The sequence below is a fragment of the Musca autumnalis genome, unplaced genomic scaffold, assembly GCF_047663935.1.
Source record: "Musca autumnalis isolate F117 unplaced genomic scaffold, ASM4766393v1 scaffold_1, whole genome shotgun sequence".
In the NCBI taxonomy this organism is placed as follows: Eukaryota; Metazoa; Arthropoda; class Insecta; order Diptera; family Muscidae; genus Musca; species Musca autumnalis.
In genome coordinates, this window is record NW_027411644.1 from 100,056,063 (window position 1) to 100,075,462 (window position 19,400).

The following is a 19,400-nucleotide window of genomic DNA, read 5'->3' on the forward strand; positions in this document are numbered from 1 at the left end:
AAAAAATCTTTTTGGTTGCGATACCAGCTTCTTCAAATCCGACGTTTTTACTTGTTTTGCATTAGACAGATCTTCGCTGCATTTCCTTCAATAATAAACGCCACATTATCATCCTGTTATGTACAAACCTCTTATTATCCTTAATATTATCGCTTCATATATGAATTTCACCTCCAATAGTTACTACTAGAAGTAATTTTCTACACACCTAAAAATTTGAGTTTTTATTAAGTCAATTTAATCTTCTTTCGCACCGATAAATTATCACATGCAGAGAGAAATATCATCATCATAATCAAAAAGCTGTAGTGGTGATAGTACATGAAACAATGATGCTAAGAAAGGCGATGCAAAGAACAAATACCGCATTAAAAGATTATTGGAAAGACGCATATTTGACATGTCTTAAGGCAAAAGCTATGTTTACGTTCTAATTTTTAAAACTCCAGCCTTTTCTTTGTCCATGTCATGGACTAGAGAAGCTACTTGAATCTGTTTTTTTCTTTTTTAAACTCACACAAACATGTTTGTTGCAATGTTATGTGCTGCTACATTCTCAAGTACTCCATATATTAAGAGTTTGCAAATATGTACATATGTATGTATGTACGTATGTATGTATGTATGCATGTATGTACGTATGTATGTATGTATGTATGAAAGTCTAGGTACGTGCGTATGTAATGTATGTTTCATTATCTTTGTATGAAAATATACATCACAAGTCACACGAATATATTTATTGACCCCATTCTGTCTAAATGGTTGTTCTTGTTGTTGCTTAAGTAAACATTTTGTAGGCATCTCATACTACATACGGAACGATGACGTTAAATGAGTAAGTTTTGTTGCTGTTCTTGTGTTTGATGGTGGTATGTTGGCGGCTTTATTAATGCCTGTCAAATAATGCGAAAGCGAACACAAAATAAGATGCTATTTGTCGGGAAAAATCAATGGTGTTGCAAGGCAGCAGTTAGTTAACCCAACCATGATTGGTGTTCTTGCTGCTTGCTTGCTGCTTCGATTGCCAGTAACAGCAATTTACCACTTCATGGGGTGCATGAGTGTAAAAAATAAATAATATTATTTCTTTTTCACTATAATTATATTACACAAATGTGAAAAGTTGTTGTAAATCTTGGGCTTATGTTGTTGGAGAGTAATGCTTCTGGGAGTTTTGTTGAAATCATTATCAGTCAAGTGTGTATGTGTCTTAAGTCTTTTGTTTTACAAAGCCATACATTACAGATAACAATAAATAGGATAATATGTTTAAGAGGGTGTAATAAATATTAGAAAATAGAACAAAAGAAAAGAAAATTACCAATATTAATAGCTCTGTTCCCGGACTGTAAGAATCTACTAATTATACCCTACCGAACAATGTGGAAAGGGTATAATAAGTTTGTTTTTTCCGAAAAATGTGGTCTACCAAACTTCATATCTCGACGAGATAAAGCCATTTTGAGAAACTAAAGCAATCTACAAGCAGAAATTATGCAATCATGTTAAATAGATTCAGTAGAAAACTGGTGATGCCCAATGGTAGTGGAGTAGGGTTTCACATGGTCGGCCCCGTCCGACTATAGCCCCTTCTTACTTGTTTTTACTATTTTTGTCGATAACGTAAAGGAAATACTATTGTTTCGTAGTAAAAATTTGTTTATTCTTGCAGGTTCTGGAACAGAGCAACTGTTTAGTGTCTATGAATAATTGGAACAAATATTGTTGTATTTATATATTTTTATTAAATACTAGCAGACCCCGGTCCGCGTTGCTGGCCCGTCGTAATGAGTTTTAATTCAAAAGTAGGTATTTTCTATCTCACTTCTTCGGTCCATTGTCAAACCGAGAAGGATTTTAAATTTATCAACAGATTTTGTCTGTAACCTTTCTTTTCTCTTACGGACTTTGTCGGATTTTTCGCCAATTTGTGCCTTTTAGGATTTATTATCGTCCATGTCACTGTCTTTATCCTAAAGCGATCTAATAATAAAAGTTAAAAAAATTATTAAATCGAATTCTCCCGCTTATTTAGGCCTATATGTTTTAGCTTTTCATGGCTGATGGACCGTTGAACCTCACCATTTAAGTACATTTGTAAATATATAGTTTTTCTTGATCGGGGGACAACCACCGTTGTCTAGAAAACTAATTTGCAACCTGATGCACTCATAAGTTTAACAAATACACCGATTATAAAATAATAGGCCCCGAAATTCGTCTACAAATATATTGCATTTTGGACCACGGGACATTCCTGAATATTTTCTGAAAATTTTGAAATTTTGGAAAAATAATCTTTTGAAAATAGTGGGCGTGGTCATCAGTTTTCAAGATATAACATATTAAAAAAAGTGGGCCTGGTCCGGTCCTAGGGTGCACACAACTTCATTGCCTACCAAAATGTATGCTGAAACCGATATAATCATAAGTTTGGCTTATACATACATATAGCGTTTAACAGAAAGGCATGGGGAAGGTACCCCACATAACAACGGCAAACATTGAGCTTTTGCTGCAAATTTTATAGAAATCCCTTCAGTAGTATTGGAGTTATGACATACTAAAAAAAACAGTTAATCCGTAAATTTTTATTCCGATACATACATAATTTTTGCAAATATAAAGTTTTTTTTAAATATCGCATAGGGGAGGTACCCCGCCCCCTCTGGAATTCAATAAAATATGTAACCTGTTTTCGGGGGCGTGGTAAACTTTTCTTTCCAAAAACCCTAAGTTGGGTTATGACAGCATTTAATTTTTATTCATAAAGGTAAGGCGTTTTTTAAATATGCCCTCTTCAAAATTCAAGAAAATATGCCTGTACATTCCCTGACATTTTCACGAATATCGGTTCAGTAGTTTTGTAGATGTAACATATTTTAAAAAGTGGGTATGGTCAAGCCTGTGGTTCCTAAAAAAATAGGTAAGGTCGGAGACGCAACCACAATTGTCTCGCAAATTAACTTCCAAATAGATACATTCGTAATTATTGTAAATATAACATTTTTAAAAAAGTAGGGTATAGGGGAAGTTCCCCGCCCATTCCGAAATTCAACTGAATTTGTAGCCTATTTTAAGCGGGGATCATCTCTATACATTCCCTGGCAATTTCAGGAAAATCGGTTCAGTAGTTTTTGTAGAAATGATAAAAATAGAAAATTGAAAAAGTGGGCGTAAAAGTGGGCATGGTCAAATTTTCTTTGCATAAAAACCCAAGTCGAAAATCGGTCCAGCCGTTCTCAACTGATACCATTACCAACGAACGATATTTGATTTTTATTTATAAAGATTTAAAAGTTTAGAGAAATCGCGATTTTCTTGAAAATCCCCTGTAGATATAACCTAATTAGAAAGTGAGCGTGGTCGGATCTTAAGTCACAAAATAGGTACGTAAGGTTGGAGAAACATTCGCCATTGACTCGCAAATAAATTCCCAAACCGATACATTCGTATTTGTTGCAAATATTGCATTTTTACAAAAATAGGGCATAGGGGAGGTACCCGCCCGATCCGAAAGTCAAAAAATATGTACCCTATTTTTATCGGGGACCAACCCTGTACATTCGCTGAAAGTTTAAGGAAAATCGATTTAGTAGTTTCGTAGATATAACATATTTAAAAAATTGGGCGTTGTCCAGTCTTAATGCCCCAAATAAGCACGTAAGGTCGGAGACACAATCGCCATTGACTCGGAAATTAATTTTCGAGGCGATACATTTGTAATTGTTGCAAATATTGCATTTTTACAAAAATAGGGCATAGGGGAGGTACCCCGCCCGATCCGAAATTCAACCAAATATGTAGCCTATTTCAACCGGGGGCCATCACTCTACGTTCCCTGCAAATTTCAGGAAAATCTATTGAGTAGTTCCGTAGATATAACATATTTATAAAAGTGGGCGGAAAATTGGGCGTGGCCAATTTTTCTTTGCATAAAAACCTAAACTGGACTATGACTAACATTTCCACAAAAAATTATCCAAATCGCTCTAGCCGTTTTCAACTGATTCAATTACCAACAAACGACAATTGAGTTTTATATATAAAGATTTATTATTTATTATTCTATAATACGTTATTTTCTGTTTTCGTGTAAGTCAGTCTTAGTTCCAGTCCAGTTATTTCAATAACTTACAAAAACTGAAATTTTTGAAATAAATCTTATAATTTGATTTTTTTATTTTTTCCAGCCCCAATTATGCAGATAAAGCGAAACTTTAAGCAAGTTTAAATACAAAGTAAGTATTTTAAACTTATTTCACTTCAGACTAGTCAGAATAAGTTATTAACAGAAATAATGATGCAGTTTGAGAGATGCAGTTTGTAGCCTCAATAAAGTATCGAAAACAAACTCTATTAAAATTTTCAACAATTATCCCATTCTTGCCGCCTCTAAATATTCATCCAAAAACATTTTAATAAAAACAACAAAAATTGATTAATTGCTTAACATTATATTGGTTTTGCTGTTTTTTGTTTTCAATCTAAGATGAATATCCAATAGTTGTTTTATATTTAATTCATTCATTAAATTCACACAATACAACACAAATAAACAATAAACCAGCTGGAAATGGTTTCACAATTCTGGTATAAATAACATTTGACTTGTTTGCCAGACCCTTAGTCTGGTCACCTCATATTAGAATGACAAACATTTATGTAGAAATATTAACTCGAAAACACATTAAAACATGTTCTCTTCCATTAAATTCATAACGAACAGCAATTTTTTATACGATTTTAAATTAACGGCAACAAGTTGCGATTTAAGAAGAAAATTTATGCAAAATAAATTCAAAATCGAATTTAAACAAACTTCTAAAAATAATTAATAATATTGTGTTCAAAGAATATATCGATATATGTCACAAACTCGTAATAAAATCACAAAACATTTGAAAACAATTAATTTGTTTGAAATATAAACATGTGAATATGTTTTGGGGTTTATTTGGTGTGTATGGTTGTTTTTATGTGTGATGCAAATACTATATTCATTAAGTTTTTATTGCGACTGATAATTGCTTTAGAATTGGGTTCTAGTATGATACCTTTATATTTCTTTTATATGTGGCCTGTTCTTGATGCTAAAACTTAAAATTTATATTTTTTATATGTGGCCTGTTCTTGATGCTAAAACTTAAACTTAGAACAGACATCTAGTCACCTCTTTGAAAAATCGATGATGATTTTGAACATTCCGTTTATGATTTAAAATACCTCAGCTGCCCAGCTGTTCTTAAGTGTGGTTATTGCCGATTAAATGACAACCGCCGCATGTTATACATGATTAAAAATGTTGCGAAATTAAAAGCTTCTCGAAATAAATCAACATATTCAACCATAGACATTAGAAGCAACCGCTGCACAAATAGCTTTCCATTGCCATAAAAAGCCTGTTGTTATTAACTATGCACACGTAATCAGTAGTATATGATTATTTTTTATTCTCGATTTAAAAAATCTTTTCTTTATCTAAGAAGTTATTGTTTTCAATGCCTTCTTTTGTTTGGTTGGCTATGCAATTTATTTTATGCCATTTTTAAGGAAGTAAGTTTATTAGTGCGGCAGGTTTATTAAATAATCAAATAAACAAAAAACAAAAACTAAAACTCTTAACTCCAAGGAAAAAAGGCTTGGTGGTATTTCTGTAAAACAAAACAATGGAAAAATAAATAAAAATATTCAACCAAAAGCTCCAACAACAAAAAATCAGAAATAAATAAAGTTGGCAATAATTCCCTCCCAAAAAATTCAAAGAAACACCAACAACAACTACAACACTATTAATGTGTCAACAAATTTGAAATGAACAAAGATACAAAATAAAATTAATTTAGTAATAAAAATAAATTTTGCAAATAAAATAACAACTCAACAATCATGAGGCTAGACAACAATGCTCAAGCGGTCGTTTGCCGCAATAATAAACAAACTACAAATTTGCCACACTAACCAACAAATACAAGCATACATGTCTTAAAACACCAACCTTCTTCTTCTTTACAAACTTACCACCACCATCTTCCCAACTCACTTAAATTCCAGTGCATTTTTGTTAGCCGCCATAGTACCTCACATCACATGACAACAATTTTTCTCAAATCTTGACGAATTTTATTTTCTGATAGTTATTGCAATATGGCCTAACACAGCGGAATGAACACCTAGTGAAAAAGAAAGAAATGAAAATACAAATTTGCGAAAAGGCATGTGGAATGTTTGTATACCCTATATTACTATGTGAGAAGGGTACCTTAAGTGTCTTTACTCAAAATGTCTGTAACAGCGCCAAAAATTTATATCGATATTCATATCGTCGGTGTCATGCTTAAGTGTTCCATATGCCATTTTTGAAATTTTGAGATAAAGGTACCTTACAAGGTTTTGAACCATGCTCTTTCAGATTTTTTGGTCGGATTTTCTATATCTCTTATATTTTCTGAGATATTCAGATGCCAGTATGTTCCATATCCGCTTTGTGACCCAAAAAATCTTGTCGTTTTGTTCCATATGCATAAAGCCTGGCGTATGGAACAAAACAACTTTAAACTTTTTAGTTCCATATCCATGTCGTTTGGCGTATGGAACAAAAAGAGACAAAAACGAATTGTTCCGCACCAAAAATGATGGCGTTTGGAACAAAAAATTGCCCATTTTTGCCAAGTTACGGAAAAGTGTGGCGTATGGAACAAATTGTTTTAAAGGACTTGGTTTAAAAACTGAAGAATAATAGTTTCTAAGTCCGAATATTTTGGAATATTGTATTGTTATATGACAACGAAAATTTATCAATGGTTTTAACAACAAATCCCTTGTTTAAAGACAAAATTTTGATGTAAGTCCACAAAAATATACGCAAAAACGTCCATTCGACTTGAAGCTAACCGACTACAAAAATCGTATTATAAGAAAACCGCGTTTAAATGTTTTATGTTACCTTAGAAATGCAAAATATCAATCTGTTTTGTCCGATCGAAATTTTTATCACAAAAAAATAGTGACAAGTGGAGGAAATTCCTTAAATAAATGTTTAGGAAACCTATAATAATGGTCCTTATTGTATTTATATGAGAAAAATAAATGTTTCATTTAAAGTCCTGATTTTTAAACTCCACAGTAGCACTTCATATAAGGGAGGTGGAACACGATTGATAAAAAGTGTTTTAGTTGAAATGTGACAAAACGTGTTCCATGTGACACAAACTGCCAAAAACATGAAAAAAAGATTCCATGGAACAATTCAGCAACTTTTTGCAATTATAAAAATTTGCCATAACTTCTAGACTATCACAGATATCTGACTAAAATAAACTACTGATATATTCTATGAGTTTAGTTAAGTAGAGCTGAGCTCTTAAAGTATTGGATTATTGCACCATTTTTATCCTGTATGGCCTTAAACATTAACTTGAGTTTTTCTCGAATCAGGCAAATGGCGTATGGAACACTTAAGCATGACACCGACGATATCTCTGAGAGATTTTCGATATATCTACGTTACACAGGATACACTTCTAAACCTCGAAATTTTGAATAGGGTAGTTGTGATCGAAAAGTATTTAGCAGATGAAAGCTCCCAGCGTTTAACATGCTTCAATCACGCTCTTAGCCAGGTCGTCGCTCATAGTCAGGCACATTAACAACCCAACTGCCACCGCGCTAAGATCATTCGAATGCTTCATTTAAAATACCTTAGAACCGAGATAAACATACGATTACCACTGAGCTGACAGTATCCGAATACTTCAGAGCCGAAACACATACAAATGCCTTAGATATCAACAATATGATTACCATCGAACGGACCATATCAACTCCATCACCAACGAGCCGACAACAATCAACCCGATTGTCATCGATCCGATATCAAAAACCCTATTGACATCGAGCAAAAGACAACAACAACAACAACAACAACTTTCGATTATCATATTCACACTCAATGAATTTATGAAAACCTCTTTATTTCGGTATATAATTATTTTAAATCTGTTAGCTATTTATCCTCTGGCCATGGCGAAAAACTTTAGTATCTCCCCAAAAGAAAAGAAACTTAGAACCGTGAAAAGCTTACACACAGGGTTAACGGTGTAGGGTATCATATGATAATTTGTGTGGACAGGTTCACGTTTTGATATAACCCCCATAGAACGGTACCGCCTGATTTTCGGCATTTTAAAAAGTTCTGTATATAGTCTTCATTGGGAATATAAAACATTCCGGCAGAGAACTGTCTGTATAGGTCTAGGTTTTGATGTAGCTCCCGTAGAACCTATCTCTCGATTTTCTTTATTTTGAAGGTTTAACTCGCATTATTCAATCGAAATGGCTAACATTTTGTGTTTACTTTTTTAGGTCGAAATGTAGATAAAAACTTTAAAATGCCTGAAATCGTGTGGTACCGTTATATAGGGGCTATACCAAAACCAGGACTTATGTCCATAATTTTTGGTGGGGAAGTTTCTGTACCATTGGGAACTTCAAATGCCAAGTTTCAGCCAATTCGGGCTGAAGATTAATCCTTAAAATACTTGAAATTTCTTTAAATGTTTTCTTATTTTGAATATTGTTTTGGAGTAGTCAAAACCCAATGATATAGTTTTTACAGTGTTTTATTTGATTAATTAGTTTTTTTTTTAACCCTTACTATTTATATACCCTCCACCATAGGATTAATATACCCCCATTAAGTTTGTCATTCCGTTTATAACTACTCGAAATAATCATTGTAGACCCCACAAACTATAGCTCTGTTCCAGAACTAAAAAGTTTTTACAATTTTACCACTTTTACACATATTGGGTTCCCGTACTCCAAATTTATATGAAAATCGTTTACGACTTTTACATCTTTTACGACTTTTACTACTTTATAAAGTACGGGAACAGGCCATATATATTTTCTTCACCAGCGTGCAATTCTACATCGATATAGTCATGTTCGTCCGTCTGGCCGTCTGTGGAAATCACTCTAGCGTCCGAACGGATTGAAGTAGGTGGATAAAATTATGGTAAAATCTATTATTTGTATGTAGGACTTTTGGTATTGAAAGCGGGCTATGTAGGTCCACGTTTTCGTATAGCCCCCATACAAAGTGACACGTGAGCGTCGTCCTTTTAAGGAAATTTTAGGATATTTGTCCCATTTGACCACCGAATTGGTTGTAATTTGGTATTTTGTGTCTCCAGAAGCTAAAAAATATTTCTACCAAATTTTGTTTATATAGGTCCAGGTTTTGATATAGACACCCCATAGGACGATATCTCCCGATTTTCAGTATTTTGAAGGTTTTAGCCTCATTGTCGCAGCGAAATTTGGTTTTAGTCTTCGTTTAGGGTATTAAACTTTCCCCCGGAAATTTGTAGGTATAGCTCTACGCCTTCATATAGCCTCCATAGGAAGGATTTGAAGGATGTGGCCTCAATATTCCACCGAAATGGCTGAAATTTGGTGGTAAGTCTTCATTTGGGGTATAAAACATTCTATGAAATTTGTCGGTATAGGTCTACGTCTTCATATAGCCCCCATAGAACGGCACCTGCCGATTTTCGGTATTTTGAAGGTTGTGGCCTCAATATTCCACCGAAATGGCTGAAATTTGGTGGTAAGTCTTCATTTGGGGTATAAAACATTCCATATGAAATTTGTCGGTATAGGTCACACGCTCTCATATAGTCCCCATAGGACGATATCTCCCAATTTCCGGTATTTTTGAAGGTTTTAGCTATACTGTACTACCAAAATGCCTGAAATTTGATATTTCGTCTTCTTTTGGGATGCAAAACGTTCTCACAGAAATATATCTGTATCGGTCCACGCTTTAATGTACACCCCATGGAACGGTACATCCCAATTTTCGGTGTCTTGAAGGGTTTAGCCTCATTATAACACAGAAATGGCTAAAATTTGGTACATAGTCTTCGTTGCGGGTATAAAACTTTCCACCTGAAATTAGTCGGTATAGGTCAACGTCTTAATATATGTAGCTCCCATAGAACGGCACCGCCCGATTTTCGGTATGTTGAAGGTTTTAGCCTCATTATTCCACCGAAGTGGCTGAAACTGGGTATTTAGTCTTTTTCCGGGCTACAAAAATTTCTCTCAGAAATTTGTCGGAACAGGTCAACGTTTTGAAAGAACGGTACCTCCCGATTATCGGTATTTTGGATTTTGTAGCCTCATTATTTCAGAGAAGTAGCTGTAATTTGGTATTTAGTCTTTTTCTGGGCTACAAAAATTTCCCTCAGAAATTTGTCAGTATCGGTGCATGTTTTGGGGGGTACCTCCATAGAACGGTATATCCCAATTTTCGGTATATTGAAGGTTTTAGCCTCATTATATCACGGAAATGGCTACAAGATGGTACTTAGTGTTCGTTGCGGGTATAAAACTTTCCACCTGAAATTTGTCGGTAAAGATCCATGTCTTCATATAGCCCGCATAGAACGGTACCTCCCGATTTTCTACATATAGCTCGTTCTCCACCAAAATAGCTGATATTTGGTATTAAGTTTTTGATAGAGGTATGAAACATTCCAGCCAAAATGTGCCGGTATAGGTTGACGTCCACAAATACCCCCTTAGGACCGTACCTTTCGATTTACGGTATTTTGAAAGTTGTGGCCTCAATATACCACCGACATGGTATTTAGTCTTCGCTGGAGTTATGAAACTTTCTTCCAGAAATTTATCGGTACATGTTACCGTTTTATACAGCATCCATAGAACGGTGCTCCCGATGTTGTTAACTATCCAAATCCAGAATATCCAGGTTTAGGTCTAGTCGGTTTTGCCCAATTTTATTTATTTCGTTCAATTCGGAAAATTGTAAATATTGGTCCATGTTGTGGAAAGAACAAAAATGTCGCCCCATATTAACTGTTTTGAAGGGAGTGTTATCAGTTGAGATGTATGTACTACTCCTGCAATAAAAGGAAGAGTTTAGTACTTTATAAACGAAATAAAACTAATTGTTTCTATTCACTTCAATACAGTTCGTGGTGGAGGGTATAAAAAGTTCGGCCCGGCCGAACTAAACGCTTTTCTTACTTGTTATTATTAATATATATCTTACTTATCTTACTATTTAGTATTCATAAACATAGTAAGTTTTGTTTGGAGTAGTTTAATATCCCTCGCACTCACTCCTTCTTTGAGTAGTTTTAATTCACTCATTTTAAATTAAAAAAAAGTTTCTGTAAGGAGGAGTACAATTTAAAAGTTTTTTACTCTTTATTATGCACAGTACTTTGTTTGCTTTGGAGTAGGTTGGCATCCCGTCCTTAATATTTTTAAGCTACTATTTTTAAGTCATAAATTTGTTATTTTATGATAAAATGTTGTATACAGCCCTAAGATCGAAAGACTGGGCATTCAAAATTGAAATAAATTGAGAGTTGAAATCGGGTGGTACCCCTATATGAAGGCTATACCAAAATCTTGGTCTATGTCCAACATTTTTGATGAGGAAGTTTCTGTACCATTGGAAGCTCCAATTGCCAAGTTCCATCCAATGATAAAAATGAAGATAAAATCCTCAAAATACCTGAAATCGGGTGGTACCGCTATATGGGGGCTGCAAGAAAAAATGGACCCATAGTGGTTTTGGTTTCATATTCATGTATTGTCATCCAAATCTGAAAAAATGTGCAAAGTTTTCGTTCGATTGGTTAACTGCAACTGTGTGGAAAATAAGTTACTAGAATTGAATTAAACCGACACCAAAGCAAGTTAAATAAAACATTGTAAAAATAATCGATACTAGCGGTAGTGCCATTGATTTTTTGCCAGCTCTAATTAGGATTATTAGCACATGTAAGGGTCAATTTATTCGTCTCTAACCTGTACTCCAAATTCTCCACATTTAATCGCCCTCTTTTACTCCTAGTGCGACTCCTCCAACTTTCCTATCTCAAAAACATACATACATATATGGCAAATTTATATGGGAGTGGTGGTGGAGCTGTTGACTGACGATAGTTGTATTTTTTTCGGCAAAGTTAGACTACCATTTGATTTCCTCTTTATTATTAGAGCCTGTGGTTGTTGTTCCCAGTGGGTTGGGTGGAAATTATCTGTGTGGCGTCTTTCAACGTCAACATTCAATGGAAAACGAAATGTGGGTGTTGCTTGTTTACGTTGTCATGTCAGTCGGGATTTATGAAGATGCATTTCGCTAAAGACCATTTCCCATTTCATGCCATCCATCCATGCTTATGGTATATAGTGGTGTGTGATGGAATGTTGAAGTTGAGTTTTAATTGAAAATTTCGTCAGTTTCGTTCAAGTCGAAAATTTTGCTTAAGTGCATATTGGTGTATCTTAGTGATCGTTCAAAAGAGTGGGGTTAATGTTTATATAAACAACAAAGATGATATTTTTTGTTACTTTTAAAAAATGATAGACGTTGATGCGGGAATTTTTTGAGAAGTCTGAATAATTTTTGTTGACTTTTATTAATTTGTTTTATGTATAATGCCGGTCAATATTTTTGGTGTGGTAAATTGTAAAAATATAACTTTAAATTGAACACTGTGTGGAGAAAGATTGTGGAAACCCGCCGCATAGAATTTAACTAAACATCAAGTATATTTAAATGGAAGATGTTTCAGAAATAATGTATATATATTATACAGAGGATATATTTATAAATAAGTATATAACAAACTTGTTTAACAGAAACATCACGTCAAAAGTGAACAACCTTTTTCATATCGAAGAGTGTGGTCTTATTATATTTTAAGCTCGCTATTAAATTAGGTTCTTTGTAAATAGATGATCCCTTGCACAGCTCCACCGCTTGTGAATAAGTTATGTACGCTCGAAACACTCAGAAAAGTCTAAACGAGGGCTTAAACACAGCATGGTATGCGCAACCGCTCTTCATTAGTATATGTAGTTTAAGTAGTATTCGAAAATTTGAAGCTTTTTCTAATTTACCTACTCGTGTAAAATATATTTTTTCTTTATTCAAATTTCACAGTTGGCTAATATTTTCCTAGCACAACTAATCATTAACTTAATTCAATGGCCATCATAACTTCTGACCACCAATTTTTTATATGGTCTATGTTTTCTGAAAATTCCTACAATAAATATAAAATAAATAGTAAATCGTAATGCTTCAATAAAAAATAGAAAAATACATATAATTTTATGGCAATTCAATCGCCCACAAGGCAAATATACTCCCATAACAAAAAAAAACGTTGCTATAAAACTACAACACAAATGAAGATATATAAACATAATTTTTTGTTCAAACATCCTAATAGCGGTGAAAAAGCACATTTAAAGTTATGTTCACTTAACTAATAGACCGTAGTCGTTGTTATTGCATTGCAGCAGCTAAAGGAATTTCTAGCCTTGGGATAAGAAATTTGAAACGTTTAGCTAATATGATCACGAAATATCCATAAACATATTTGATGAACAAATACCAAATGCCTGGCATTCTGATGGTCAACTAGTGACAGAACGGAAATGACACTGCACAAACATTTTGCAAGAAAAAAAGTTAAATAAATCTTTAATTTGTCCCAACAATAATTCCACCACAAGGAATATATAACTCGTTAATTGTGTGTCAAGCTTCTTGGTATTGTTGCACAAAGACCGAGCTTAACTTTGGGAATTATAATTTTTGGCTGTAACGTATGAAATTATCTGTTCTTCCAAAAAGCCACATTCGAAAACCCACATTGAAAATGTTATTAAGCACTTCATATTTTAGGGCAAAGTCGGCATTAAGATTTTTTTACAATATTTTACACATCTATAACAGAAATCGCCAAATTATATTCTATTCGACTGGAAATTTTTGGTATCTTCTAAGCAGCCCAGAGCACGAGGAAAAGCATTTGCCAGTTATTTGTGCGTTTTTTTACACTTCAACCACTAACCGATTTGAAAAAAATAATAGCTTGTTCCAAAGATATTATTCACACCTTTAAAAGGGTCAATGGAAATCCTTTGTGAAAAAAATAAGTTATGCGATGTACTAGAGTGTTCTTAATTATTGTCTTGGCTACAATTTTGGTCTTAGTGTTGGATCGAAAATCTCAATGGTTTAGCTGTTTTATTCCAAGATATCCAAAAAAACGTGGATAAAAACTTCAAGTCAAAATCGGGAGGCTGGTAGACTTTTTCTCTTAGTACAATCCCAGCAAACAGAAACGCGGCGCGCCCATTAAGGCTTTCAAATCGCCGCGGCCTACTCTACATCATTATTTTTCATGATTGCGAGGTGTCCTATAAGGATTCCTGTCAGTCCACTGTTGTCTACCTTACTCATTATCATTCGCCGAACAAGTTTGTCAGCGGCGGCGACTTATTTTGAAAAATGTCGTGTTAATGTTTTAAAATCACCCCTGCCTACTCTGCACCATTCTTTTGCATGATTACGAGGTTTTCTATAAGGATGTCATTTACTCCACTGTTGTCTACCTTACTCATTATCAGCGACCTGCGCCGAACAAATTTGTCAGCGGCGGCGACTTATTTTGAAAATTTTCGGCGGTGCTTTATGTGTGAGCCGATGTTTACCCATTGTGGTAAGGGGTATTATGTTTTTGTGCATTTGTATGTAACATACAAAAGGAAACGTGATAGACTCATAGTTCCTTTTAGAATCACTTTCTAAGTCGATTGATGATGATGATGATTCCGTCCATCTGTTGAGTTGAAAATTGTTGACGATAAATTTTCAGCCGTAAGAAGTCCTCTATTGCTTTTGATGAGAATCGGTCCATACTTGAATATAGCTCCCATACATATACTTGCGCCCGAATTTTCGTGCACAAGTCACACTATGTAAGATTGGGTCATATCGGTCCAATCCTTCAATTACCTCCCCCACAAAAATTCAAAATTTTTCTATAAAATGGTGTGAACGATAACTCTCGAAGAGAGCAAACGATTTGGTTCCAAATTAGCACATCATATTATTCCTCGGGTTCGAATATGGACTATATCGATCCACTCCTTCGAGTACCTTCCACACAAAATTTGTAGAAGGCGAACTTTAAGAGCTCTTCTCGGATCGTTTTTAATTTTTTCAGCAGAAGTTTGAATCAGAACTTTGATTTTTCAAAATTGTTGGTATATGTCAGTGATTTGGTATAATCCCACATTACGGTACCTACAGATTCCATGAATTTTGAAGCAAACTTCTGATACAAAATCAATATATTTTATATACAGCATAATTATTATTCGGTAAAAATCACCTAAGGCTATTTATACCCTACACCACTATGTGGAAAGGGTATTATAAGTTTGTTTTGGGAAAAATTCATGTAACACCGCGAAATATTCGTCGGAGACCCCCAATGTGGTATACCAATCTTCATATCTCGGCGAAATAAAGCGATTTTGAGATGTGTGTCCGTCCGTCCGTCCGTGTGTCCATCTGTCCATTATAAATTGTAATCAAACTCCAGGCCGCAGTTATGGACCGATCGTCAGGAAATTTGGTATGGAGGTCGGTTTCACATCAGAATAGATCGCTATTTTAATTGGTGATGATCGTGAAATATTTAGCGGGTGAAATGGACCAGAAACATAATTTTTATTCGATTTTGTACCTGCTCTGTAGGTCGCAATAATAGTCCGATCGCCTCGAAATTTTAAATAAGGTAAAAGTATATGACAAAGAAGAAGTTTGCAATTTGAGATGGCGATCAGATGACATTTAGAGGGTTAAATGGACCACAACTTTTGTGTGAAAATTGTGAAAATTTTTAATAAACAGATTATATCTTTGCTCCTGAAAGACACATTCCCCACTCGTGAGTTCTATTTGGAAGACGATCTCTTAACCTTTCAATTGATGTCAATTATGTTGATGTACATGATCCGATAACAGAGTTACAGCCTAATATATCCAGTTGTTTGTTTTTAGTGTAATCATAAACCCGCTAGAGGTCGCAATTATAGCTCAATAGTCACGAAATTTTGCACGAGTTAAGAGTTTAGGTTGAAGAAAATGGCTATAATTTTGCATGATGATCTGATATAGTGTAGCGGTTGACATGCACCATTACTTTTGTATGAAAAATATACAAATTTTATTTTTGGTCCATATTTTCATTCCTGGTGGGCATATACCGGCAAAGTAGCCTACATATGGAATAATAACTACTGACCTTTCCCTTGATGCAAATTGCAATAATGTGTCTGCTAGATAACGCACCTACTGCCTGATATATAATGTGTTTTGTGTAGAGAACCACAATTTCCTCCCGTGCTACAAATTGTCTCTATCATGACAGAGAAATTTTCAGTTCAGTTGTCAAATTGGATTTTTTATACAAACATTGCAACATGGGTTCGCCTCGCCACCTATTTTATACCTCAGGATTTAGGGTAAAGGGGATACAAACAAAATACGACCAAAGATGTGTCTCATCGAAATATTGATTTTATACCCAAGTATATTTGGACGAAATTCGTTTCAGACAGTTTGGAGTATATTAAGCGCTGTCCGTTCATCTGTCTCTCTTAATGTCTAACTGGCTGGTTCGCACGATAACTCTCGAACGGATCTACCGATTAGAACCAAATTTTATACATCGTAATATTTTGCCCAAACTTTGTTTAAGTTCGAATGTCGGCTTTGTCGGTCCACACCTCCCCCCAAAAAAGTTCAAAATTGTTTTCGAAAAATTGTGGGAACGATAACTGGCGAAGTGAGCAATCGATTTGCTCCAAACTTTTCATATATTATTATTCCTTCCAGATATAGATCGGATAAGACTATATCGGCCCTTAGAGTGCCTCCCACACAAAATTCGGAAAAGGGAAATTTAATAGTCGTCTCGAAACGTTTTGATTTTTTTCAGCAGATTGTACTTGAGCTGCAAATCCGCAAGTTAACTCCCAAGGGGATTTTCTGATTGGTCGAAACTTTACACATCGTATTATTTCATCCAGTCATGTGTTAGGTCGGAATATGGACTATATTCCTTCGAGTACCTCCCACACAAAATTTGGGAAAAGTACAGTTTGAGGACCCGTATCGGATCTATTTGATAATTATTTTCTTTTTTGAAGAAGGTTTTTTTTACGGTCCCTATTCTGGTCCCTTTCCCGAAGTAAGTCATACTTCCTGAGATACTAGTTAAGAAGTTCCAAAAACCCCTGCCGGCTCCAACTAAAATTACAAATCAGAAAAAATAATTCTCAAATATTTCCAAAACTCAGAATTTAGCTTACTAAAATTGATTTGGTATAGCCCCATACCTACAGATTCCACGTATTCTGAAGCAAACTCGTGTTACAAAATAAATATATTTTTAGAGGCAGAAGGTATATCACCGTTAGCGCAGCTGACTTATACTATTTTTATTGCTGTATAATTGAATATGAATAATTTTGGGATTTATAAATTTGTTTGCATGCAACATTTTTGAATTTCTATTCATTGTTAGTTATTTCTACCGGTATAAAATATATTTTTGATATCACAATATATGCCCACAATGAACTATTTTCGAAGCATATGTGAGGTACAATTGCACAATTTTTGGACAATAGATCTTCAATAAACTCGCAATTTTATTGCATGGTATATATGTATTTATTTTAGGTGTATTCTAAAAAGGAACCTGATATTCAAAGACATTTTAAAGATGTAGCAGGAGGGGCTAATCAATGTGAATTTTCCAATTTTCGAATATTATTTAGAAATGTATAATTTATATATTTTTCCACAAACATCCCAGTAAAGACAAGGGAGGCTTCTCTTATATCAATGAATTCATATTAATATATTAATATGTGACCTAGTTTTTATCGCCGAGTCCGAACGGTGTGTCCTAAGTTGCCACTTGTAGAGACGTTTTTCATGGCTGAAATACTGAGGAAATATCGCCAACATTACTAAGGGGTATTTTGACCCCGTAGACAATTTGATGGGAATCGAACCCGGACATTCAACGTGCAAGGCGGTTGCACATACCTAATTCCTACAGGTTGCGGTGTAGGGTATCACATGCTCGACCCCGTCCGACTATAGCCTTGGCTTACTTGTTTTAAATTATTTTGGTTTTTTTTCATACAAATTTTAAAATAACAATTAATGTGTTGCAATAATATAAAATAAATTCCGTGGAAAACTAATGCCCAGGGCAAGTGGTGAAGGGTACCGCATGGTCGGCCCCGTCCGACTATAGACTTCTCTTACTTGTTTTGTTTTATTTTAGTACTCTCTGGTGGATTTGACGTTTAGTGATTTTATACAAATTTGGCCGGGTCGAACTTTTTATACACCAAAAGTGGTATTGAAGTAAAATGGAACAATTAATTTAATTTCGTTTATAAAAGTTCAAAGCTCTTTCGCCATTCTAACTGAAGAATATAGCTTTCTTTTAAACAAGGTTTAATACTTGAGAGACATTTATATTTTCTAACCATTCATAATCTGGAATACAATGTTAAAGTCATTCCATTTGGACGATGCGTGTACAATAGACTGACCCAAAACAAAAAACAATTTTTTTTATTGGAACTCCCAACCCCTATATTTTTTCCATTCGACCCAAAAACTGTACGTTAACTCATACCACCCGGGGGATCTTTTCCATAGTAATTTGTATGGTGTCAAAGTGCATTTTCACGAAAATTGTCTAAAGGCCACAATTATGATCCAATCTATGAAAAAATTTTACCAGATCATTGTTGTGACTAAAACACGAGTCATACATTTTTTGAAAATCGGATCGGATTTTGGTATAGCTCTAATACGAAAATTTTATCGATTTTGGTTTTCACAAATTTTTAGGATTCTTTTATAGTCACAACAATGAACTGGAAAATTTTTTCATCGATTGGATCATAATTGTGGCATTTAAAGAATTTTCGTGAAAATTCACCTTTGGCTCCATACAAATTACTAAGGACACAAAGATCGCTCGGATGGCACGGATAGCTGATAGCCATAAAATATAAACTTCTGTACCATATTCTATAGCTATATCTTAAATATTGTGTATCTTGATTTCAAGATACGGACGGACGTACGTGACTATATAGACCATATTATGGTGGAGGGTATAATGAACAATTATAATTCCACAAGTCCTCCAACAATTATTCTAGGAAATCAAAATATAAAACGATTCTTTTGCATTTTACATCCTCGAAAAGATTACCATTATACATTATAAAAAAATCCAAAAACCAAATTTTAATTGACCTACACCTTTGTGTGTCAGACGGCACACAACCCTCACTCAATGCTTTATGGAGTCAGCCTAAATGTTATCATATTCCAATTTTATGCTTCTATTCCCATTATATGTATGTCGACAATTGGCAAAATTTCCAACATATCTTAATGGGCCACATACCTTTACCAAAAATAAACAAGAAAAACATACAACGAGTTT

General features: G+C 34.4%; 1 protein-coding gene across 2 annotated transcripts in view; it reads left to right on the top strand.

Moving 5' to 3' along the window:
- LOC141403595 (uncharacterized) overlaps positions 1–19,400 on the top strand; it is a 177,531-nt gene that overhangs the window by 54,393 nt on the left and 103,738 nt on the right. For both annotated transcript variants that reach the window (XM_073986262.1, XM_073986271.1), the window contains one exon: positions 4,197–4,244. The gene's annotated coding sequence lies outside the window, so the exon portion shown is untranslated. The remainder of the gene's footprint in view (positions 1–4,196; positions 4,245–19,400) is intronic.